The sequence below is a fragment of the Chanodichthys erythropterus genome, chromosome 17 (genome assembly GCF_024489055.1).
Source record: "Chanodichthys erythropterus isolate Z2021 chromosome 17, ASM2448905v1, whole genome shotgun sequence".
In the NCBI taxonomy this organism is placed as follows: domain Eukaryota; kingdom Metazoa; phylum Chordata; class Actinopteri; order Cypriniformes; family Xenocyprididae; genus Chanodichthys; species Chanodichthys erythropterus.
In genome coordinates, this window is record NC_090237.1 from 16412817 (window position 1) to 16439979 (window position 27163).

General features: G+C 39.6%; 1 protein-coding gene across 1 annotated transcript in view; it reads left to right on the forward strand.

Annotated features, from left to right (window-relative positions):
• The window catches only part of grik4 (glutamate receptor, ionotropic, kainate 4), a 430510-nt gene that overhangs the window by 134296 nt on the left and 269051 nt on the right, over positions 1-27163 (forward strand). Inside the window, exon 3 of the mRNA XM_067365349.1 lies at positions 2357-2506. The gene's annotated coding sequence lies outside the window, so the exon portion shown is untranslated. The remainder of the gene's footprint in view (positions 1-2356; positions 2507-27163) is intronic.

The following is a 27163-nucleotide window of genomic DNA, read 5'->3' on the forward strand; positions in this document are numbered from 1 at the left end:
GAGTATAAACTTAGACACTCTGATTAAACAGGAACGTTAAATGTAAGAGGGCACTTGCATAAGCTTTACTCTCCAGTTAGTCCACTTACTTATAGCATCTCATGGGTGGGATCTGTCCGGAATCCTCAGGTGGTTGTGATGCTAGTGTTAAATGATTGGGTCATCATAAGGAACAGTTTTAATTCTCATCTGAGAAGGGGCAATATTAACATGCAGTGAGGTTACATTAATGTTCATCTTGTAAATGACATTTACTTTCTCATTTAGCGTAAAATTAACTGGCAATATTGCACAGAGGCATGTTTTGAATGCTAATGAGCTAATGAGATTTCTCTGTTGAGGACAAGTAACAAATTCATTTAGATCCACACACGATTCACAAATAAGATGAGACTTTGATGTGTACTGCTTATTTTAAGGCAGTGAGATTTAAGGTTGCATGTTGCTCCTCATAACACAGTTGAATGGCAGACAGATTAAATATGCACAAAAATATCAGAGCTAGAAAATGTCATGCTGATGCAGTGGAGAGGGAAAAAAGATTAAGCAAGGACAATTTGAAAACAAAAGCTACATATAAATAGTAAGGAAATGAAATAATAAATTGTACTATTAGCAGACTTGCTTATATGCCAGACTTTCTCTGGATGCTAAATTTAAAGTGCTTTTTCTTCAGCATTGATTGTGGAAGGTCATTTTAAGTTACAGAATAATGTATTGGTAGTTATGCAACAACTCCATGTAAGTGAAAGATTTAACAGACTTGAGAAGTATTTGCATTGCTTGATTGCAGTACATGCCAGATTCTTTTCAGGGCTGTAATCCAGTTTGATTGTGCCAAGTATTTCAAGAGATAGTCGTGTCAGCATTTACTCATGTTGTTCCAAACAAGTGTGCTCTATTTTTTTCTGTGTGACAAAAAAGGATAAATTATCAAATCTTTCTTTTCAAATTCCAAAAAGAAAGACAACAAGAAAAACCTTGGAGAACTGCACTTTTTTTTATATAATACTTTATTTTATTTATTTATTTATTATACAATATATCTGCATTTTTATGAATTAATTTTATATATATATATATATATATATATATATATATATATATATATATATATATATATATATATATATATATATATATATATATTTATATATATATATTTATATTTATATATATATTTATATTTATATATATATTTATATTTATATATAAATAATATATTTGTATAACTCATGTATTATTTATTACTTTATGGTTTAGATGGTATATAATGCTGCCTTTTTTGTCCTTTTTAGGGTGTTTTCACACCTATGGATCACTTGTTTTGTTCCGAAACAGGGACTAATTTTGTTACAATGTTGCTTTTTTTTCTTGGTTCGGTTCGCTTTCACATGGCAAAATTTCAAAGCGTACCAAAATGCGTTAAGGTAAGTCACATGGGAGTAAAACTGTCCTCTTATTGGTCAGAATTTTCTCTGCGTCATCCATCAAAATAATGATTGACAAGTTCGCTCAGTTCGCTCCATGAGTTTATTGTGGCTTTATTTGTAACTGACGAGACACACAAACACTTTATAAATGTAGCTCTCTCCCGCAGTTAATTCATATTTGCTGCGGCAAATTCAAACCCGCGCTCTTTCTCTCTCTCTCCATCTCTGGATTTCCCAGCGCTGTCTAGTAGGCGACCTGTTGTCCGTGTGTCTGTCGAGAGAGACCATTTGAATTTTATAATGAAGCAGAGTGGGAATTGAGACTTCGTCGGGACAGCATTCTCGCACGGAGAAGTGTAATGACACACCAGAGGCGTTCGTTGGCTTTCAGATATTGTAAATAATGTGCTCACTCACAGAATCAGACATTACTGATTTTTATATCATATTTTCCGTTATGAAAATGATATAATTTGGTTCGTTGGTCCGTTAACTGGGTCGATTGCTTTCACATCTCAAGCGAACTGCTCCAGAGTTCGTTTGAAAGCGTACCGAGACCACCTCTTCAAGCAGGTCTCGGTACGCTTGTTTGGTCCGCTTTTGGTGCGCACCCGAGTGCGATTGCTGCTTTCCCACCTGCCCAAACGAACCGCACCAAAGGGGCAAACGAACTCTGGTACGATTCAACCGAACTAAATGAGGCAGGTGTGAAAGCACCCTTAGAGCCTAAATGCCTGGGTGTACTTCATTTTCCATATTCCTCTCTGTCTCACGCACTGCTGAATTGCTGTTGTATGATGAGAGCTTTGTAAGATTCATATTGACATTTTCATTTTTTGTTGAACTTTCCCTCGTGATGCACACCAAGAGTTGGAGATACTTCATATGCATTGGCATACCTGATTCCCTGTTTCTTCCAACAGGTCCATTCCCCAGCGTTTGGTGGGTTTAGGTGGTGAGTGGACTAGACTCTGTGATGTGGAGTGCTGCTCTGGATTTGAGTGCCCACTACTAGAGCAACAACTTCCTGTGCCTCAAGATGGATTAAAGCTTCACGCCTCCGGAGATCAAAGGTATGAGATATATAGTAATGAGCTTCCACTATGCTCCCTCCAATCAGGCCTGCTGTAGTGTGGAAGCCGTGTTCATGTTTGTCTTGAATGCACCTTGGATGGCTATTACTGTCCGTTGAATATTTATGAATGTGCCGGAGAGGTGAAGGAGTGTTTGATGTGCTTAATTGTACCACAGACATTACATTTTTCAAGGCTCTGAAACAATGATGGACTGCAAACAACACTTGTCCGCTTCAGCACTTTGCATTTTATTTGGAAACCTGCCATGTTTTGCACACAGAGCCATATGAGCTGGCCAGAATTATTGTGATTATAAATGTAGCACAGATTTATTGCTTGAGGTGAAAGAGTGAAAAGAGAGAGAGAGAGAGAGGAGAACAAAGCTGCTTTGAGTTACAAAGTTCTCCAGTAACCATGGCAGCCAGTTTTTGAGATGCATATCTGTCAGATAGTTGTCTTATTTTTCAATTATGTTTCATATGTGTACCTAATACATACTTAATTCACCATTAAAATGCAGAATACAATATAAATCAAAACTTCTCTTTACAGTTTTTAATTCATTTCAGTTGCTTGAATATGAGGTTTAGGAGATTGTTGGTGTTGTACAAAAGGGGGTTTATTGGAAAATGGAAGCTCACAGAGGGAATATGAGAGAAGGGCTGGGATCATTCCGTGGCCTCACATATGTCCCGCTGTGCTCTTCAGGGAACTTCAGAGAGCTCGTATGTGCCATGTTTTCACTTTCAGTGATTGTATCACTGGAGGACACAGAATGGCTGTGTTTTTGTTCGCACAACTGATTTTTCGTTTTGACTGTATGCAGTACAATATATTGCTATCATATTGGTTATTGTTTGTTATTAGTCTTTTTTTAGATTCATCTGTAATATGGCTTGATATTGGGTATTTAATTTCATTCTTTTTTACATTTAGATTAACTAATGTCTTCTAATGCTCACTTTTATTTTTTTTTTAGAATGATATAAAACAATCTGATTTTGCTGTATTGTTTTTTTAAGAATAGTTTATCCAAAAATTCTGTCATCATTTACTAGCCATTAGGTTCTAAACCTGTTGTTCTAAACCTGTTTGGCTCTCTGTCTTCTGTGGAACACAAAAAAGATGAAGAATGTAGGCAACCAAACAGTTAACACTGACTCATTTGACTAATTTCTTACAATACCTTCTTGGTAACACTTACAATAAGGTTTTATTTGTTAACTTTAGTTAACTACATTAGTTAACATCAACTAACAATGAAAAATACTTCTAAATTATTATTAATCTTAAAGTTGAACATTAATACGTTATTATTAACATATTAAATTAAATTAATAATTATTTTATTAAAAAAGAGTTGTATCTGTTGATATTATTCAATGGAACTGAGCTGAAATGAACCAACAATAAACAGTGGTATTTTTATCAAATAAAATTTAAAAAGGCTATTATATTAACTAACAATAAGTAATACATTTGATACAATATGTTAGTTAATGCATGTTAACAAATAAGACCTTATTGTGAAGTGTCACTGTTGTATCTGTTAACATTAGTTCATCAAAAAATAAAAATTCTGTCATTAATTACTCACCCTCATGTCGTTCAAAACCCATAAGACTTTCATTCATCTTCTGAACACAAATGAAGAAATTTTTATATGAACTGTCAATGAAGAGACAGAAATGTCTCAGATTTCATTAAAAAGATCTTAATTTGTGTTTCGAAGATGAACAAAAGTCTTATGGGTTTTGAACAACATGAGGTCGAGTAATTGATGATTTTTGGGCGAACTAACCCTTTAGTGCAATGTGCATTAATATGAACAAACAATTAAGAATTGTATGTGAATTACCTAACATTAACAAAAAATTTTAAATGCTATAAAAGTATATTTCTATACTATAAATTTAGCTAATGCGTTAACTAACGTTAACAAATGAGACCTTATTGTAAAGTATCTTGTTACTGTTACTGAGAGCTCCAGTAGTGATGTGATGCATCGTTTCACCTCTGCCTGGAATGGACTGCTATATCTACTGCGGTCTGCTCTTTGTGTAAATGTCATTATTGAATATAACTTTCGAAAATGCATCGTTAGCTGGTAATGGCAACACCTCATAAAGCAGTGCCAAGGAAAAACATAATTGGCTTCTCACTTGAGAAAGCTGGTCAGCCCTTGCAAGCCTGGAAAATAATTGCTGCCTTGTGGCTTCCAATGCAACTAACTATTTCTTTGTTTGCTTAAATCGTTACTTCAATTTGTTAATTTTTGGATCTGACACATAAGTCACATGATAAACTATATATTTTATATTCATAGTTACAACTACAAAACAAATGGTCTGAGCTGTTGAAGCATATGGGCTTTATGGGCCTGTTTACACCAGGTAATAACATGTGTCTCAAATGTGTCTCCTGTGATTAATTGTGAAGGGATTTTGAAGGGAAGGTCTCTGTTTTATTTAAAAAGCTGCATGTATCTGGCTAAATTTACATCCCTTGTTTTGATGCAACAGGACAGATTAGCATTTACATTATGTCCTGTATGGAATGTGGTTATGCCTTTTTGACTAACTGAACTGAACTTTTTTTTTTTTTGTGAGTGAGTGAGCCAATCTAGGACTGGACGAATATTCACGCGAATATTCATAGTACATTCACAATGAATTTGCTGTCAACAGGCTTAATTTCTGGTTTCTCCCACAACTTTTTGAAACATCTCACGGTACAAAATGTATCTAATACAAATTAAACATCTCTAGTTGACTAGCAGAATTAAATATGAGGCAATCTGGCGCTGTAATGTGTTGTTTTTAAAATCATGCTGAGTGATCATGCTTAACAGTGTCGGGGGCTTTACGAGCTTCAATTTCTTCAGCTGAAATCATAAAACAAAATGCACAAAAACATGTCCCTGCTCTTCATGTATGGTCACTCATGAACATCTTTGGCTATATGAGAAAACAAAAGCAAAACGTCTCGGGTTACGAGTGTAACGAGACGCTACGTCGGATGACGTGATGGGAACCCTCTGTATTTTGTGTTCGTGAAGCACCTCTGTATCCAACCAATGAAAAGACGTGACGTCAGAGGCGGGTGACGTCACGGATCAGGAAGCTATAAAGCACACCTGAACACAAAGCACGCCAGCTTCTGTAGGTTGTCTGAAGCAAGCGCACCAGGTATGCGGGAGATACTCCCGCATACCTGGTGTTTTACAGTGAGTGACTGGCCTAACTTCACCCCTTTCACGGCCCCGAGAATGGAACTCACACGAGCAGGGGACAACTGCGCCTGCATCATGGTGGAATCCCAGATTACACCTAAGTAGTTTGCAACCTGACTCGGGACCAGCACACTCTTTTTGGCGTTGAGCCTCAGCCCAAGCCTCTTCATGTGTGACAGAACAACATCTCGATGTTGAACTGCCAATTGTTCTGTTTGAGCTAATATCAACCAATCGTCGATATAGTTCAGCACGCGGATGCCCTGGAGTCTCAGCGGAGCCAGCACTGCATCCACGCACTTCGTGAACGTGCGGGGTGAGAGGGATAGGCCGAACGGAAGAACCCTGTATTGGTAAGCTTCGCCCCTGAAAGCAAACCTGAGGAACTTCCTGTGTGAAGGATGGATGGATACATGAAAGTATGCGTCTTTCAGATCTATCGCTACAAACCAGTCCTCGGACCTGATCTGAGGGATGATCTGTCTGAGTGTAAGCATTTTGAACTTCAGCTTCTTTACAGATCGATTTAACACACGTAAATCTATGATCGGACGCAACCCTCCATCCTTCTTCAGAAAAATGAAGTAGCGGCTGTAAAAGCCCGTCATTTTGCTGGGAGGGGAAACCCTTTCTATAGCCCCTTTTTGCAAAAGCGTCGTTACTCCATCACCAGAGACTGCTCTGGGGTTACCACCGTGGGAAGCACCCCGTTGAACCTGGGCGGTCGTGAACCGAACTGAATTCTGTAGCCCTGTTCTATCATGAGCATCACCCACTTCGAAACATTCGGGAGATTTTTCCACTCTTCCAAATATTCTACTAATGGAACCAGTCTCTCGAGACTGGTCTCTGGTGTTTTTTGAGCACTTGGCTCGTCCATCTGACGCTGCGCACCGGCAGACAGGCGAATCACGTGCTGACCGACCCCCCTCGGAGGATCGGTGGAGACCGCTGCGCCCTGACTCACACTTGGTGGCAGGGTTGGCAGAACAGTCCCCTGAGGGCACCGAGGAGGACCCGATATCCGAATCCTCCCGGAGGGGGCTGCCCTCAAGAAATCCTGTGACACTAGTGTCAGGACTTCTTCTTTGAAGCCTTCCGGAAGATAATGACGGTCCTCAGATCCGCCCTACCTCCGGAAGGCTTCGCCTGTGCCGCCCGTCCCGGTCCCCAGGCACTGCGTGGGGGAGTACGGGAGGCGACACTGGCTTTTTGCTGCGCTCTGTGCGTGGATGTTGCTGAGGAGCTGGCTGTCGGCCGAGGCTGCTCCCGCCCAGCAGCCTCGGGGGGATGAGCGCGGCGGGGAATAACTTTAGAAAACGCCGCCGTCTGTTTACGTGACTCCTGAAACCTGTCGACGACTGTTGACACTGCGTCGCCGAACAGGCCATCAGGAGACAGCGGCGCGTCCATGAGCGTGTTCTTATCACGTTCCTTGATGTCCGACAGATTCAACCATAGGTGCCTCTCCGTGGCCGCCGCTTCCTTGGTGGCCCGGAGAGCTAAATCTGTGGCTTTACGCAACTCATGGATTGCCTCAAAGGACGCTTCCCCGCTCTGATCAATTTCCCCCAGCAGGTCGGCTTGATATGCCTGGAGGATAGACATTGTATGAAGGCATGCCGCCGCCTGACCTGCTGCCGAGTAAGCCTTGCCCACCAAGCTGGATGTAGTTTTCAGAGGCTTGGTGGGCAGCGCCGGAGTCTTAAGGGACGACGCGGTCTCGGGCGAGAGATGGCTCGCAAGCGTCTCCTCTACCCGAGGCATCGCCCCATAGCCATGATTTTTTAGGCCAACAATATTGCTGTACAGCGATGTCTGCGGGCTGTACAGCCGATACTGCACGGGTCTCTTCCACGACCTCGACACCTCGGCATGGAGGTCGGGAAAGAACGGGAGACCCCGGCGCTGAGGCAGTGACCGAGGGGGAAGAAAGCGTTCGTCCAGTTTACTTTTCACTCTGGACTCGGCTTTCTCCGCAGGCCATTCTATATTCAACTTTTCAACAGCCCTGGTCACTACCTCTAATAGCTCCTCATAAGCCGGTAATGTTGATGGCGGTACATCATCGACACTCTCTACATCAACCTCCTCGGAGGAAGATATATTGAGCATCGGTGCCTCTCTTCGGGGGGAAGAAACCGCTATGCGTGCTTCCACCACCAAAGGAGAGACACTGGGTCTAGCGGGTAAAGGAAGCGATAAGGCAGGGCCCGTCTCTTTCCCCTCCGCTAGATCCATCTGTGAACCCCACGAGCGCAGCCTACGCTGTGCCTCGGCAACAGCGGGACCGGACCCGCGGGGAACACTCGCCTCGGCGCCCTCCTCGAAGAGCGTTCGACGCGATCGCAGCACTCTGAGGGTGAGCCGCTCACAGTGCACACAGACAGCTCCCTTGAGAGCCGCCTGTGCGTGCTCAACCCCCAGGCATTTTACACACATGTCGTGTGTATCCCCTTCCACAATGAAGCGTGGGCAGGGAGGAACACACTTCTTTTCCGCCATAATATTTCTTTATATGTCTTTTTTTATTGTGCTTTGAAACTCTTGTCCTCGGACGAAGAGATCACTGTGTGAATATATCAGACAGACAAACAATAAATAAGACAAACGAGATACAGAGAGTGCTTGCTGAAGACAACAGAAGCTGGCATGCTTTGTGTTCAGGTGTGCTTTATAGCTTCCTGATCCGTGACGTCACCCGCCTCTGACGTCACGTCTTTTCATTGGTTGGATACAGAGGTGCTTCACGAACACAAAATACAGAGGGTTCCCATCACGTCATCCGACGTAGCGTCGATAGTTCCCACGAAAGGGAACTATTGTATATGAGGGCGGACTAGAACCCAGAACCTCTGGCACAAAAAAAACCTCTTAACAAAAGTTCTACCGCCAGACCAACTTCATATTGTATTATAGTAGATTTACGGATGAAACTGTCACAATAAACATGAGTTCTGTGTCGTCAAAAATTAAACTCAATGTCCTATTTAAATTGATTTCTGGACATTGTAATGTTATTTTATTTTGTACACACACACATTCCTGTCCCACCCACATTTCAAAACAAAGTTACGCCACTGCAGTCCATATAAAATGAAGCAATATTCGGAGTATCGTGATGACTGTGATATAATGTAATTTTTTTCAGTTGGTGTCTGTAAATTACAATAATCATAAATATTATTGTTAAATATAATTTCCCTTTGTGTCCATTTAATGATAGCTGCCTTGATATCAAATGTACATTACCAATCAAACATTTTTTCAAAGAAGTCGGTTATGTTCACCATGGCATGTCTTTGATTAAAAAAATACAGTAAAATAAGTAATATTGTGAAATATTATTTTATTTTAAAATAAGTGTTTTCTATTTTAATATATTGTATTTTTTGTTTCTGTACTAGCAAAGCTGAATTAACAGCATCATTACTTCAGTCTTCAGTGTCACATGATCCTTCAGAAATCATACTAATATGCTGATTTGCTGCTCAACATTTCAGGATTCTTTAATGAATAGAGAGTTCAAAAGAACAGCATTTATTTGAAATAGAAATCTTTTGTAACATCATAAATACCTTTACTGTCAATTTTGATCAATTTAATGCTTCTTTGCTAAAAATTATCAATTTACTTACCCTAAACTTTTCAACAGTAGTATATCTTGAATATTGTCAAATAAATATTGCTGTAAAACAATATTTTTGTTTCTGTATAACTCAAAACAAATGCTAATGCTGTTAATGAATCAGAAACGGTGAATTTATCACTGACCTCCAACTGTTTTTCTGAGCAGTTGTGTCTTTGTGCTGATCTTCTTCTCTGTGGCTTGTCCACACTGGTCTGATCCTGTTTCAATCTGTTTTCATGCGGCTTCTGCACTGATGCAATAAACACAGGTTTGTGTGTGATTTCATGACCGTTGTCTCCCTCACAGCCACAGTTTCCTTTCGTCTTCACTTCTAGTCTGTGCACCTGAAAGCTTCAGATAAGCCTCACTGATGCTTGTCTGCTCAGGAGCAGATTACTTTGTAAACTGCTGGCACAGTGGAGAGGAAACAAGGGAAGGGAGGGAGGACTCAGCTGACCTGAGCAGGGTAAACGACTGCTGTGCTCTAGTAAAGGGTTGTGGTGTCTGTGAGCGCTGGGCATGTTTGCAATGCCCTATGTGGCCCGACAGTGACTGAGTTCACTGACTCTTCTTTAATGCTGTGAAATCAGCTCTTTTACTGCTGCCATCACACCTTTCCACAGCTGTTGGCTCTTTATGCCCCAAAAGGGTTGGCTTTATTGTTAGATCATTAAAGGCAAGAGAAAAAGAGAGGGGGGAAAAAAGCTCAGTTCCAAAATCTAGTGAGCTGCCTTGCTACCTACTGCCAAAATATTGCACCTAAACTCACAATTTATTCAAATAGAGTTTGAATAAACTTGGTTTCTAAGCTAACAGCACAATACTTCTTGAAGATGTAAATACTGAATATAATTTTTTCCTCACCACCACTAGACTAGTGCACCACTCTCTGTTCTGCGATAGAATACACAATGCAGTCATACGATTTAGATAAAATGAGGTGTCTTGGGCATCATAATTTAAAAAATGGTAACATTTACTGAATTTACATTTATTGTTTGTTTGTTCTGTTATGATAAAGGTCAGAGAGTAAACTTGACTTTTTTTAAAAATATTTATATTTATTATTTGCCATCATAGGAATAAACTACATTTGAAAATATACTTAAATAGAAAACTTGTTTTAAATTGCAATAATAGTTATTAACTATTCATTATTAAATGAACAATTTTTGGGGGGGTGAAAGTGATGCACAAATCAATTTGAATTGACTTGAAAATGTTTCTTTTTAGGTTTATACATTAAATGCTACTTTAATATTGTGCAGAAAAGAAAACATTCAGAACTCAATACTATTTTTTGGCTACAGTTGTCACAATTCCTGTCAGTTCCTGGACTTCAATTCCCATAATCCTCTCTGCCAGTCACATGCATACATATTGCCACATACAGCTGAAGCACATTATCTGGACTATTTAAGACTCACTCACACACCACCTCATTGCGAAGTCTTGTTCTGAGCGTTACTATATTGTCTGTCTGTCTGCCAGTTACCAGTCTGTCTGTCTGTCTGTCTGTTTACCGTTTACGATTCTCTGCCGCCTGCCTTTGGGCTGTTTATTGTATCCTGACCTGTGAGTGATATCTGCCTGTCCTGACCATTGCCTGTATCCTGACCACCATTCTGCCTGTCCCTTGCTGTTCCTGTTTGTTCCTGTTTGAACCTGCCTGTATGACAACGCTCTTATTTAATAAAGCACTGCAAATGGATCCCTGCCTGAGTCCGTTCTGTTACAACAGTGCAGTTTGGCTAAAATCAGGTGTCTTAGAAGGCATCATAATTAATCTGTCTATATTTTTTCAGTCTAAATAATCTGTCTACATTTTTGCCCATGTTGCCTTAAATTCCTCCCTTTGTAAGTTGCATACGGAACAAAAGTCAGCGCATGTGCATGTGACACAAATTTATCCTTTGAGGGGTTTCTTGAATTTTTTTTTGGGGCCACGCTTAGACTTTCATCTTCACTGGCACCTCATTTGTTGGGTCGCATTGGTATTCTGCAAGATTTGCTCTTGTTTGAGCATCAGTGTGTGCAAAGTTGTTCCAATATTTGTCTTTCTAGTTTTGAGAATGTCCAGCTGTTTTGTGGTACCAGAGGAATACAAAACCGTATGGGTCTGAGGGCCGACCTGTTCACATTTCTCACACATCACACATCGGTGGAGAAATTAAATTATTGGGTATGTTGTTTGTGTCTTTTCTAGAGGAAGTATATAGGCCCGGTCAGCCGTGCCTGGCTTTGTGGTTATGTGAGGATAAGGCAGATTCACTTACAGCTGTCCATGTGATCGTACTCTCTAACACATCGTGTATGCACTTCGAATGCAGTAAGCAATAAGCACAGGTCCTGAATGAAACCTTCACCCCTAGCCACTCAAAGGACAAATGGATACATGTACAGCACTTTAGTAATATTCAGGTGCTGTTTAAGAATTCAGTATGCAGAAACGTTTGAATTCAAGACCTTATCTGCCTCTTCTTCCGCCTTTGAACAAGAGAGAGAATGTGGATTTTGAAAGTGAATGCTTTGTGCTTTGGCATCCCAAGGCTCAATCTATGAAAATTGTGTAACTGAAGATGGTAATCTTATAGTAAAGCAACAAACTAAAAGTTATTTACTTTCTCTTTCTGCTTTTTACAAAGGTCAGAGTTTAAACTTGACAACCATATTTTTTAACAGTAACAAAAATCTATATGCATATATATGTATGAAAAAAAAAAATAAGTTCTTTAATATCTATCTATCTATCTATCTATCTATCTATCTATCTATCTATCTATCTATCTATCTATCTATCTATCTATCTATCTATCTATCTATCTATCTATCTATCTATCTATCTATCTATCTATCTATCTATCTATCTATCTATCTATCTATCTATCTATATATATATATATATATATATATACACAAATTCAAGGAACACACACACACATTCAAGGAACACTTTAAAGACACAACAGATCTGAATGTTTTTCCCCATTGAGATCTGTTGTGTTTTCTATCTATCTATCTATCTATCTATCTATCTATCTATCTATCTATCTATCTATCTATCTATCTATCTATCTATCTATCTATCTATCTATCTATCTATCTATCTATCTATCTATCTATCTATCTATCTATCTATCTATCTATCTATCTATCTATCTATCTATCTATCTATCTATCTATCTATCTATATACATACTGCTCAAAAAATGCTTGTATGCATGCCTGACAATGTCGGGCATGCTCCTAAAGAGACAATGGACGGTGTCCTGGTGTATTTGCACTCAGATCTGGACCAGGGCATTACTGAGCTTCTGGACAGTCTGAGGTGCAACCTGGTGGCACCGGATGGATCGAAACATAGGCCCCATTTACACTGCACGGTTCAAGTGACCCAATTCCGATTTTTTCCTCCCATGTGGCACAGATCGGATATGAGTCACGACCGTGTAAGCAGGAAAAAAGCGCATGGATTCCGATTTTCACAGATCGGTTTCAGGCCTCATTCATATGTGGTTATAAATCAGATATGAATCGGATATGTGCGTTTGCGCCTGCAGTGTAAGCGGACAGATCGGATATTCCCCTGTAAATGCGACTCCTGCGTCATTGAAAAGTGATGGTTTTTCAACATTTCGCAGTACAGACATACTTATAACAAACGGAACATCTCTAGTTGACTGGTAGATTATTAATTTAATTTGTTTGTGTTAAATAAAGGCGATCTGACGTTGAAATGAGTGCTCGTTGCCGCTGTTGTCAGTTGAGACGGCTCGTGCACAGACGCGCGCTTCAGTCCTGTTGTGGAGACTCTAACTATTCGTTCCATTAAAACCACAAAATAAAAAGCACATAAACTTGCAACTGCCCTTGACATACAATCACTGATGAACTTATTGGTTTTAATGAAAAAAACAAAAAACAAAACTAGTATAGTAGGACGGCGGATTCGAACCCATTAAGCTGTGCTACCCATACCCGAGTATTATTCAACTCGCACGCTTCCAGCAGAGCTACGTACGTATACTGTCATGGAAAATTTGTATTATTTTTATGTAGGGATGCATAAAATATTGCATTAAAATGGTTTCTATATGAATTCATGTCAATAAATTAAGCTCAATGTACCATTGAAACTGATTTGTGATGTCATATAGGTTATTTTTGGTACGTTTCGCCAAGTGCAGTGTAAAAAGGAGACATCCGATACAGGTCACTTTTAAAAGAAATGTAAGCACGTCGTCCAAAAAATCGGATATGGTCAAAAGATCGGATCCGTGCGTTAGGACATGCAGTGTAAATGCGGCCATTATGTCCCAGAGGTGCACTATTGGTGTTCATACTCTCGGCACATGAGGCCAGGCATTGTCGTGCACCAGGAGGAACCCAGGACCCACTGCACCAGCGTAGGGTCTGACAGTGAGTCCAAGGATTTCATCCTGATACCTAATGGCAGTAAGGGTGCCATTGTCTAGCCTGTAGAGGTCTGTGCATCCCTCCATGGATATGCCTCCCCAGACCATCACTGACCCACCACAGTGGCAGTGCTCATTCTGTTCCTCCTTGCACAAAGGAGCAGATAACGGTCGCGGTGATGGGTTAAGCAGGACCCTGTCCAGTTCTCCTAGAGTAACTGCCTGTCTCCTGGAATCTCCTCCATGCTCTTGAGACTGTGCTGGGAGACACAGCAAACCCGGCTGGCAATGGCATGTATCGATGTGCCTTCCTGGAGGAGTTGGACTGCCTGTGCAACCTCTGTAGGGTCCCGCTATCGCCTAATGCTACCAGTAGTGACACTGACCCTAGCCAAATGCAAAACTAGTGAAAAACAGTCAGAAAAGATGAGTAGGGAAAAAAATGTCAGTGGCCTCCACCTTTAAAACCATTCCTGTTTTGTTGGTTCATGTTAGATAATACATTAAGTAATGTTAACAAATAAAAACCTTATTCTAAAATGTTACCTATTAATTTTATATAAATTTCAACACAAGTACACAAATCGATGACCACATTAACATTAAGAACCTTTTTTTGTTTATTTAGATAAATTGGGGATTGACCTGTAATGTGATGCAGTTAGACTAGGTTACATTTGATTAATATAATTAAATTGTAAAGAAATTAAATATCCATGTTTGTCGAAAGAATTCCACACGCAGTTCACTCTCAGCCAATAAGATTCCACATATCATTTTCATCGATCAGTTGTCTATTCTGATTGTTTGATAACTTTTGACAGCGTTTAATCCAGAAGCAAAATAATTTCTAGTGCAAGACCACAGAGAGATTTGCGAGTGCACAAGACACAGTTTGAACACGCAGGACACAGTTTGAGCGTGCACACGTAATTTCTGAGCGAGAGGAGAGGCAGTTCATAAGAGAGTACCGTATATTTGAGAGCGCACGTCCAGTTTTGTGCGAGAGCAAAGGAAATCCGAGCAAGATTACTTGTATGTGCTCTCGCTTCACAATAATGTGCTCTCGACATTTGGCAGTAAAATAACGCCATAGTCTTGCAGCTAAACTGACAAATTCAAACAAAAATTATGTCAGCATGCCCATCTTAGCGATGATCCTAACAAACACAGTAGGTTATGAGAAAAACGAGACGCTGTAATGGATCTTTGAATTATGTCTTAAAGGGACAGCAGTCTAATATTTCTGCTCTATGTGTTTTAATGTTAATAAATCAACAAAGCACGAAGAAATCTCTCTTGACTGAATAGCTTTTGTAACTTCAATAATGTTTCATCTTTATTTAACTATTCATAGAAGTTTATATGCAGTGTTATAGTGTTATTTTATATTTGATTGCCTTATTCAATTTCTTTACCTGAAAACTATTGTTAGATACCTGAAAAACCTGTAGAGCATTGTTTATTTTATTTGTATCTTAGCTCTCGTGTATTTATTTGTGCTGTTTCTTGTAGTTAGATTATTTGTTTTTATTTTCCTCATCTTTATTTGACAATTATTTTTTACTGAACATAGCACATACCAAATTGTACCGAAACGGTGACACTAAAACCGTGATACAAACCGAACCGTAAGAAATCTGAACCGTCCCACCCCTAATATATAAGTTAAATTTCATGGCATCAACACATCTCAAAAAATTGGGACAAGGCCATGGCATCCCCTCTTCTTTTTATAACAGTCTGCAAACATCTGGGGACTCCTTTTTCTATGCAACCATGGTGTTGTAATTGATGCAGTATGTGGTCTGGCATTGTCATGTTGGAAAATGCAAGGTCTTACCTGAAAGACAGATGTCTGGATGGGAGCATATGTTGTTCTAGAACTTGGGTATACCTTTCAGTATTGATGGTGCCTTTCCAGATGTGTAAGGTGCTCATGCCACACGCACTTATGCAACCCCATACCATCAGAGATGCAGCCTTCTGAACTGAGCATTGATAACAACTTGGGTTGTCCTTGTCCTCTTTAGTCCGGATGACATGGCTTCCCAGTTTTCCAAAAAAGAACTTCAAATTTTAATTCATCTGACCACAGAACAGTTTTCCACTTTGCCACAGTCAATTTTAAATGAGCCTTGACCCAGAGAAAACGCCTGTGCTTCTGGATCATGTATAGATATGGCTTCTTTTTTGACCTATAGAGTTTTAGCCGGCAACGGCGAATGACACGGTGGATTGTGTCCACTGACAATGTTTTTTGGAAGTATTCCTGAGCCCATGTTGTGATTTCCATTACAGTAGCATTCCTGTATGTGATGCAGTGCCGTCTAAGGGCCCGAAGATCACGGGCATCCAGTATGGTTTTCCGGCCTTGACCCTTACCCACAGAGATTGCTCCAGATTCTCTGAATCTTTGGATGATATTATCCACTGTAGATGATTATAACTTCAAACTCTTTGCAATTTTTCTCTGAGAAACTCCTTTCTGATATTGCTTCACTATTTTTTGCCATAGCATTGGGGGAATTGGTGATCCTCTGCCCATCTTGACTTCTGAGAGACACTGCCACTCTGAGAGGCTCTTTTTATACCCAATCATGTTGCCAATTGACCTAATAAGTTGCAAATTGGTCCTCCAGCTGTTCCTTATATGTACATTTAACTTTTCCGGCCTCTTATTGCTACCTGTCCCAACCTTTTTGGAATGTGTAGTTCTCATGAAGTCAAAAAATTAGCCAATATTTGGCATGACATTTCAAAATGTCTCACTTTCAACATTTGATATGTTATCTATATTCTATTGTGAATAAAATATAAGTTTATGAGATTTGTAAATTATTGCATGTATATATATATATATATATATATATATATATATATATATATATATATATATATATATATATATATATATATATATATATACTGTATATGTGTGTGTGTCTATGCAATTTAAATTTGTATATGGCGATCAGAGTTCTACAGGCAAAGTGTATTATTATAAGGGAAGCTTCACAGTTTTTATGGATTGTGTTTGCAAGATTGGCACTTCGATAATACAAAGTGACAGTAAAATCACCTCCTGAAAAATATCTACAGCAAAAAACTCTTCATGAACGTGAAATTGACTTGATTAAAGAAAGTGTAAAATTAGATGTTTTTTGTTTTGGACTGGAAACAGAGGTCCTCTTGCATGCATATTAACAGCAGATTTAGAAGATGTGTTGGTGACGAGGCCAGCTGTGTTGTTATGGCCTGGTGCTATAGTGCCAATCCAGAGGGTCTTAGTTGGCAGGGGCAGTGTACCGTGAAGGTTGGCACTGGCGAATCGCACCACATGGGTTTGGTGCCGCCTATGTCATTCATTTCCAATTGGTTGAAGCCTTTCTCTAGATAAAAGTCCTGAATAGTGTAGCATATGGATGGTGAGCGGCAGCAGGCAGGAGAAAGAGTTGTTTCATCAATTCTGCATCTAATTGTTTTATGCACAGAAACACATTAAGCTCAGAACTCTTAATTGAATAATGGATGTCCCTGCTTCACTGTAGCTATTTCACCGCTGTTCAAATCAACACTCGGTTAGCAAGACTACAGAATTTGAACTCATCTTCTGCCTTTGTGTTTTACCTGCTCTCTGCCACGATCCAGAGCTGAGCTGTGTTAAGAAAGTCTGCCGTGAGCCAAGGCCACGTGAGTGACAGGCTCTTATCAGCGGGCCAGCTGGCTGATGAGAGTTCAGTGAGGGTCAGCGTGAATTAAAGAGCAGCTAATTAAAATGTCCGGGGTACAAGCCCACTGCTGCTTCGTTTATCTCCTCACGCAGCCACTGACGAAGATATGTGCTGCACATAAAGGAGGGCCACAGTATAAATTCAAAGTTCAACAGCATCTGATAGCCAATGCATTGAACTCCCTCTACCGTTTGTGTGTTTCTGAATTGAATAATGCTGAAGTCTCATTGTCCACTGCTATGACCTTTCCCCCCTCCGTCTTATTCACAGGACGGGTGAGAGCTGTGTTTTCAAATGTTGTATCCCTTTGAGTCCTTGAAATAATTAGCCTTCTGATTTTCAGAATATTTTTTGAGGTTCTGTTTTTTCTTCCCATCATAGACAACCTTCAGACATGAGGAATTGCATAGATTACTTAGAAGGAACGGAGACGTTACGTCGATACTGACGTAACAGGGTCTCGCCATTACGTCAGAAACAACATAACTTCGAACGTGACTGACTGAATGGGTATTATTATAATTCTTCAGTTTCATTACTGAAAGTTGAAATGTAGGGCTGCACAATTAACTCTCTGGAGTCGGGTAACGCACCAGTGCGTTTTGCAGCATTTTTTCACATTGCAGCAAAACAGACTTAAAATACTCTGTCATTTCTTGTCATAGAGACATAAGTAATATATCAATTGAAACTATATAATGTCTTCTTTTATTTGTGTACACTCAGAGTAAACACACGATGTTATGCTTTTTGTAAAATAAAGAAAACTAACATGATGCGTGATCTCTCGTCTCCCTCTGAAGTCCAATCTGATAGTTCTCAGAAAATGAACTGTAACTTATGAATACTAATGACAAAAAAAAATGACACTTACGTCTAAAGAAACGTTGAAATGTCAGGTTTTAAATCGTGCAAGTCAAATCGAAAATAAACCTTTTGTGTTTATGTAATCTGTATGAAAAGAGAGCCATGTCAGTAGTCCGTGATTCAGCTCATTACCTGCTAATGCGGCCACACCCACAGAGCCAGCGCTATTCAGATGTAAATTCAGAGGCAATACTTGTATGCATTGTCTCAATCGTGTATTTATTGTCTTGAAAAGTGTTTATCTGGATGTTAAAGCCATGGTTAGTGATCTCTAGAAGACATGCTGTTAGTTCCTGGTTCCTGTTCTTCTTTATATGAATTTGTGGCCTTAATGTGTACAGAGCGCCCTCCGGCTGCAAGTATGAATTGAAAACACAGTATCCAGCGCTCATAGTGATGACAATAAATATTGAATAAATATTACTCCTCAGTATAGAAAATTGACATAAACATATAAGAATCCATCAATATTTCTCCAAATGTGCATGCTTTTAAACTAAAAGCCTATATGAAATTCCATAGAGGTAACATAATTGTTCAGACACTTTGCATCACAGAAATGCATTATACTTTAAAGAACATAATAGAATACCATTATTTTAAATTGTAATAATATTTTACAGTATTGCCATTTTTGATGAGCTGAGACATGATTACGGAGGGTTTTTTCACAGCATACCTGACTGAAAGGCCTCATTAATATGCAAGTCATTTCAGGTCATTATTATGTGATACTTTTGTCTTCTCAGGTGTAAATGACCCATTATTCATGATGATTTACGCCTCCTACTGTGTTTCTTGACAAAAAGTGTCTTACAAAAACTAAATCAATATATTGATATAAATGAAAGAGTACTCAGCATCATTTTTACATAATTCTGAAGCAAAAACTCTAGTCTATAACCTCCAATACCCAGAAGTCTTGTGAACACAGATTTAATATGCTTTTTTTGGCCTTATTTCAGTGACTTTAAGTGAAGTTTTTCGTTTTTTCAATAACCACGCATAAATGTTATTCCTTCAAAAATACAAACATGTACATACATGTTCCTGACATATTATGGTAGCCTAGTTTGTGCTGAATACAGTGTAATGACACTTGTGTCATTAATATGTTTATGAACAACTGAAAAAAGCACAAATGTCAGGGCATGTCAAAACTTCTCCAGGCCCCAAATCAGCCTCAGACTCCAGAGGGTTAATCAAAATACATCCGAAATCACTATATAATTAGGTTTCTGTAAAAAGACTGCACAATTGTAATTAATAATAACCATAAAATGATTTTGGTTTTAAAGTAAATCACAGCCTTTACAATTTGATAAATATATGCAAGTTTCAGAGGGAAGCGCAGAACTATTTTCTTTTACACGCTAACAGCTTATGATCTGGTATTTTCAGTGTCTTAGAATGGTTTGGGTCGCAGTAAATGCTGCTCCACACACGCTCATCTCTGCATCTGTTCTGCAATATGTGGAAACCATTTTCCCATATTGTAATGAGAAGCACTTAAAAACTGGCTGTTGGCAATGAAAAGAAGCATTTCTGCCCAAATAAAAGCTTGATGGTCTATGATTTGAAAATGAAGATATTACTTATTTATTTGTTTATTATTTATTTATTTTTAATTACTCTTTTTATTTTACAGTGAAATATTACAAGGAATGTAAGAATTCACTCCCAGTTGAACATTATAGAAATAGTTGTTGTTTGGCACTATAGCTTTTTTACATTTACCATTGATTCTGGGTCTTTACACACACTGTAGGTGAACTGATGGTTGTCTCTTATAAAAATCTTGGTTCTATAAGGCTGTCATTACAAGTCTCTAGGAGGCAGTTGTTTGTTATTGAAGAGGGAGGAATGAGTCATTCTGGAATGTATGGTCCATTGTGATGTGAGGACTGCTAGAGTAATGAAACTCAGCCAAGCAGAGTTACTTTAATGTGAGGGACCTAATGGATGAAGAATTTGGCCAGTAGAGGCATCAGTGAGCAGCCCTTTATTTTAACACATACAGTACGAGCATGTCCATCTCTTACCATGATGTTTTGTTTTTTCTTTTTTTCTAATTTCTTTTAACATTCGCTTTGTTTTTATCTTTCACACAGATTTTAATTGTGAGTTCTGACATTTAAAAGGAACAGATGACTGATTGACTTTGACCAGTAAGCAATTATCTAGCAACCACATAGCATCACACTAAGGGTGCATTAACACTACAATGATGTGCTAAAAACAGAAAAGTTTTTCCATAGCGTTTTTCGCATACAGATGACAGTGTTGTCAAAATGATCCCCATTCACACGGATCCACGAAAACGATTAAAATTGCTGTATTATGCATGCCAGTCCAGTAGTTGGCAATGTCACTGTGTAAAGAAAAACTACACGTAATATGCATGCTCATGATGTCAATGTTTTCACAAATTCACGTTTTTGTAGTTTATGCAGAGACAAAAAATGTATTGTTTTCCAAAACTTGCATTTTGAAACACGTTTTCAAAGGTTTGCATTTTCAGGCCCCCAAAACGTCATTGTCATGTAAATGAATGGCCAAAATGCTTAAAAAGTTTTCAATTTTTAGTTGAAAACAGTGTTTTTTAAATAGCTCCTGAAAAACACTCCAAACTCCAAACCTCCCCATAACCCCCTAACATCATGGCAGTGAGTTTTTCAGGGAACCATGTGACTCTCTGGTACTCCAAGGGCACAAATGGATAGCTCTAATTTTACAAGTGAACAAACTAGCTCAGGCCTCAAATAGATCATTTTACATCTCCTCTTAAAGTATGATTACCTGCCACTTGCTTCAGAAATCCATAAATCTGGATTTGTTCCATTGCATTATGACTTGGCCGGTGTCCGAAGAGGGGTGGATCACAAAGCCAGAGGCGACAGGTGCAATAGCTCATGGAAGACAGGTCATGAAGTGAAGAAACGAGAGCGTCGTATCCCACAGCAGATGATCAGTCGTCAATGAGTTTACTGCACCCTGATGCTCCAGCCCTTCCCACCACTTTGCATGCACCTCCAGCTTCTCTTTTAACTCAAAAATACGTAAGCAAGGGCAAGAGACGATCATGCAAAAAAAGACTGGGACTATTTTTTTTTGTTTAAACACAATATTAGCTTCTCATTTTCTTAAGCTGCACCCACAACACCTTCCTTATCATCTGCTGTTAATGACTCGCATGAGAAATCTCGACGTGCAAAATGAAACCCCACACGCTCTTAAACTTCACCCGCCCTTCCACCCTGGCACTCGACGAAAGCTCATAACATGCATGACTTCTGTGGAGCCAAAATGCATTTTTCTCATTTTTAACTGAAACGTCCCTCCCTATCTCGGCTGTGATGATCAAATACCTTTATGTCTTCCATATTCTTTCGTTCACATTATCAAATTGAGTAAGTCAATCTAATAGGCACATGGGGAAGTGTGGTGACACTGCAATCAGATTAGAGGCGCAGCAGGGAGTGGAACCGGAGAATCTAATATTGCTTTGTGTGGAGTGTTCGGGGCTCGGGTAATGCATCTCTCAGAGACCCGTGGCCCAGATGAGAGACGTGCCAGCCTGCAGAGCTGCAGTGTCCTTGGAGGAGAAGTTTTCTGCGTAACACAGAATAAGATGTATCCTGCATATACTCCATGCTGGTATGTTTCAGGCATTGGTCTGTTGGGAAATGACAGTTCATAACGGCAGATTCAGATTTATTATGTTATTAACACGTAGCATGTAGGAAACCATATAAGAGCTATTTCCCCTTTAGTATTGGAGCCATAAATTCAGACTTCTTCATAATGCAGAAATTTCATTTTATGTGAAGTTATGTTCAACAGTACTGCTGACATCTGTTGCTTTATTTAAAATAATGATGTGGCTTGTATCTCTTTTTCTGTGTTTGTTGGTCGTTGTGCCTAGGGTTGGGTACTTTTAAGAGCACCAACCAAATTACACCAGTACTACTGAGTACCGATTCACATATAATCAATCTGTGCCAAATTTCGGTACCTGAGAACTCATCTGGACATGAGGTATGTTAGAGAACGAGAGAGAGAGACCATGCGAAGTCACCTCATCAACTTTTTCAAACACAACACACAGGGCAAACACTGAATGTTCTAAAGTGTGGTTACATTTCACAAAACTATATGCAGACTGAGACAACACTATCTGCAATATGTCCATTAAAACTTGAAACCTGCTTACTTTAGTCTGTATATGATCCGCGTTGTGAGCGTTCCGCGCAGAAACCGCTCTCATGCACACTCCGCATTTTGTCACATACTAAATATTGTCACAGTCATATTTTCCATGTGTTGTTAGTCAAACTCCAGCATCGTGGGGAAAATTAAACAACACTTTTGTGCTACTGTGCTGAGGAAACATACACTCACAGCACGTGTCCGAATGCAACGCTGAACAACAGAGGTGAAGAACAGCATGAGAAAAGGTCTTTCGTAACATTTGAATTCTCCGCTGTAATGCGTTCTCATGCATACAACAGCGCACGCATACGTTTATTTTGTCTAGTGTGTAAAATTTATAAATAAAATTTATAAAAATTAAAAATGTTGAAATTGAGAGGTTTTCACTGAAATAAATATTTTTGTTATTACACAAAGAGTAAAGTACAGAAAAAAGGTACTGTTGGGTACCGGAACCAAATTTCAGGTACCAATACTGGTACTGATACCAGTTAAAATGTGAACGGTACCCAAAACTAATGCCTCGTTTCCACTGAGCGGTACAGTTCGGTACGGTTTGGAGCGGTACGCCTTGATCAGGCTTGCGTTTCCACCGCAAACAGTACCCTTACTTGATAGGCGTGATGTAGCCGGAAAATAGTGATCGACGTCATTCTCGCGCGAAGAAGAAAACGATATAGTAAACAACAATGGAGGACATACTACAGCAGATCTTGTTCTTGCTTCTCGGCTTGAGGCTGTCTGTCACAAAAAGAAGACGAGTTTTGCATTCGGCGTTTCGGAATACCAATATTGCAAAGTTCAGACGTCCATGCCGCAGCACCTACCAGCAAGCGGAGGAGAAACCCCGCGTAATTTAAAAACTATTTTACTGTGTCATGAAATGTAGTTTTAAAAGTTTTTCAGGCGAGAATGTAGTTGTTTAAATCTCAAATCTGTGGTTAATTTATAAAGATAGCGCCTATTTGAAAATTTGATCTGACGTTGTCGGAATTGTGAGATCCAGGCGATCACCGGGCGCTCGGTGCTCATGTACCCAGCTGAGAGCAGCTGTAACTCGGCTAGTCCTTCTGACATTCGCCGCTGGCTCTGATGTCTCAGTAATGATTAAAAATAAGATATCATTCATCTTGTGTATAACGGGCAATCTTTGGTCTCATGAATTTATAATTTGTTCCCGGGCAAATCGTTTTGGCAACTTTACCGTTGTAGTGCGCTGTACGTTTGACTGAATTGTTTGCTTGTCTTTATTTCTTATTGTATAGCTTCTCATATTTCATTTATAATGGTTATTATTGATTATTAAAACTGACATTTAACAAAAAGAGAAGGTTGTTTTGTCTTATTTCATTTTATTATAGGCTACAAACAGTGAAGATATTCAGAGTACATATGCACATATTGCCTGAACCACACATTAATAGGTTTCATATTTTTTAAATAAAAACGAAGAGAGGCAGGGTTGTGTTTTATATTTTGTTTTGTTATATAACCTACATGAAGTGAAGATAATCAATGCACACGTTGTCTGAACCACATTTGTGTGTGGCGCCTCTTGTGTTGTCATTCCCCTTGTAGCACGCGCAAGTGACGATTCTCTGTCAACCAATCAACGTTCTGCACAGTGTAGCTCCACCCTTTTGGTACGGTACTGTTGTGCTTGGTACCCCAATGAAAGAGTCCCAAAAAGTGGTACGGTACGGTTCGGAATTATGGTACCATTCACAACTTTTGACAATGGAAACGGAAAAAAATGCGAACCGTACCGTACCGTACCACTCAGTGGAAACGAGGCATAATTGTGCCACGTCTACTGCTATTTGAAAACATTTAGGTTCATCATCTGGACACCCCTAGGCAGGTACCCATATGGTTAGAGGCCTTGGTTTTTTTAATGGTCGTCATACTGCAAAATATTAAACTGCAGAATGCAGCAATTGACATCATAACCAAGTAGGGATGGGTGATGTCTACCAAATTGGCATCAGACGATGTCTACAGTGAAACATCGCAATGGACAATGACATGGGGGGTGTGACGGGGCGGGGAGCTTCACGTTCCCGTTTGAGTGTTAAGCTCAACGTCCATTGGAATGAATTAAAAATGCTCGCTATGCTCCACGCCAGTGGACACACACCTTTAATGTGGTGCGCGTCTGGAGAAAGAGAAAGCGCACAGAACTGAAAGAGCTTAAATGAAGTTCATTTGGCTTCAGATAAAACTACTACAGGATATAGCGCTGAAATGACCCTGACTGCTGTTTTGACTCGCTGCTCACTTCAACTAGAAACAATAAAATGTGCTACCGTTCTGTCTTGCGGTCCGGATGGAGACATGCCTTGGTCCGCCATTTGAATATCAGTGAGTTAGTTTGTGTAAAACATCTTGTAGCCTATAATTCATTTGATATTTTTTGCACAATAAATCATGATGCCGGCTCGACATCATCTGTCAGCCATCGGCAATGGACGGCAATAGCCCAACCCTATAACCAAGTATTCCAGAGAGCCATGGAATAATCAGAAATACTTAAATGGTCTTGCCTTTGGAGTAATCCTAATTTATTCATCTTTTAGCCTCTGTACTGCACCATCTCTCCTCAGTGAGTGTGAGAGAGAAACAGAGAGAGCGAAATGTCAGTGTGGAAAGATCTGTGTTGAGTTTGGCTGAGGTGGCATGAAGGCTGCCATCATGTTTGGCTTATCTCCTATTTACCCACACAGTGGCACCTGCATTAATCACAGCAGGGGTCTGAGACTCAGTTCACATGCCATAGTATTTTAGGGCCAGGAGACAGTTAGAGAGATAGCTGGCCATCCAACCGTCCAGCTGAACAGATTGACAAACCAACAGACGACAACAGCCAGAGCAAACAGGAGGAGAGCCAGAGCTCCGGTGGGAATGTGAGACCGTGAGGGGCAAGCTCAGACTCCAGTGCATCTGTGTACTCCACTGCTCTAGATTAGTTTAGAGGCAGATCACTTGGACAGAGCTGAATGCTCTGAAATGCTGGAGCACCTGGTGTGCTGCAGGAAATTGCCCTGCTGTTAGTAGCACTGCAGTGACCCCACAGTGAACGTCTCTGTTGTGATGGATGGGGCGAAACTAAGCCCTGTCTAAAATGCACTTACATTTTAAAAGTAACATAAAAGCATTGTAACAGTACACTTATTTGGTGTATGTCTGCGGGAATAGATTCATTTTAGTAATTTATTGATGGGTAGTCTCAGCATTATGTTTACTGAAATCTGAAACATATTATGTACACTGTAAAACTGTACACTTCAAACTGATTTATCAATGTTGTTAAAGAAAATACTATTTAGTCTACAACATACTTTCTACTTAAAAAATCAGTAGTGATTGTGGACTAGCCTCACATGAGGACACCACAAATTTAGTTATTTATGGTCTTAAATATTAATATTAATAATTTGTATTATTATTATTATTGATTCCTTCCAGTATTTCGGGGCACCAGACAAGGAGTCTCACCTTGACAATAAAGAACAATCATGGAAGTTATATATTACAATTATATAAATTGGAAGAAGTTCATCATCTGACCAATCTGAAGACTTGTGAGATATCGTTAGCTTGTATAGCCTTTTACTTTATCATCAACACAAGGAAGACACAAGTGTAATAAATAGATTGTATTAACAAAAGGATAGACAAGGATAACAACTACTGAATGGATAAAGTGCAAAAAGACTGATAAATGCAAGTGAATGAGTTGGATGTTACTATGGCAGGTACAAGTTAATCTTATGGAAAGATAAACTGTAGTTTCTCTAGAGGAAATAAGGTAAACCTTATTCTGAATTCAATAAATAAATTGAGAGATTATTTGTTATTAACTGATATCAGCTATGCAAGATCTAATGCAAATTAGATAATCATATACTGACAATATACACTAATGCCAAGGTCTCTGGAAATAGATTTGGTAAGTGATATTTACGTCTGCCTGGTCGTGCTAAATCCAAGGGTGATGTCTTCCACTTGTTGAGCTGGGCAGTGTTGCAGTGGGAAGAAAGGAGTTGGAATCAGTTTCACAGCCTTGAACACAAAGTACTTTTGTGTTCAAGTACAAAGAACGTTGAACTCCTGAAGCACAGAGAAGATCCTTTTCCTGGACCACGCAGAAGAAGAAGCCTTAAAGAAGCCTTGAAGATTCTGATGTCTGTGCAGACGATCCTTATTCTCTGGAACTCGCAGACGGAAGGATCTTTAGATTCTGAAGTCAGTGCAGATCCGGGCAGTCTGGAACACGCAGATATGGAGGATCTCTGAGGAGAAGATTTTGAAGTTGGTGCAGAAGATATTTTGAAGATGGGGGGCTAAGCTTGTCATTGTTGTCTCAGTTGCAGTTTTCAAACTCCCCAAATTCAGTTCTTGCAAAACTTCCTTGTTTCTCTCTTTAGAGCTTCAGAGTCTTGAGAGAGCAACTTCAAAACTCTGTGGTGTTGGACTTAGCTTAGCACATCTTGGGACTGGGACTGGAAAAGGAACTGGAGCCTGGAACCAGAACAAGAAACTGCAGCAACCCAGAAACTGGGG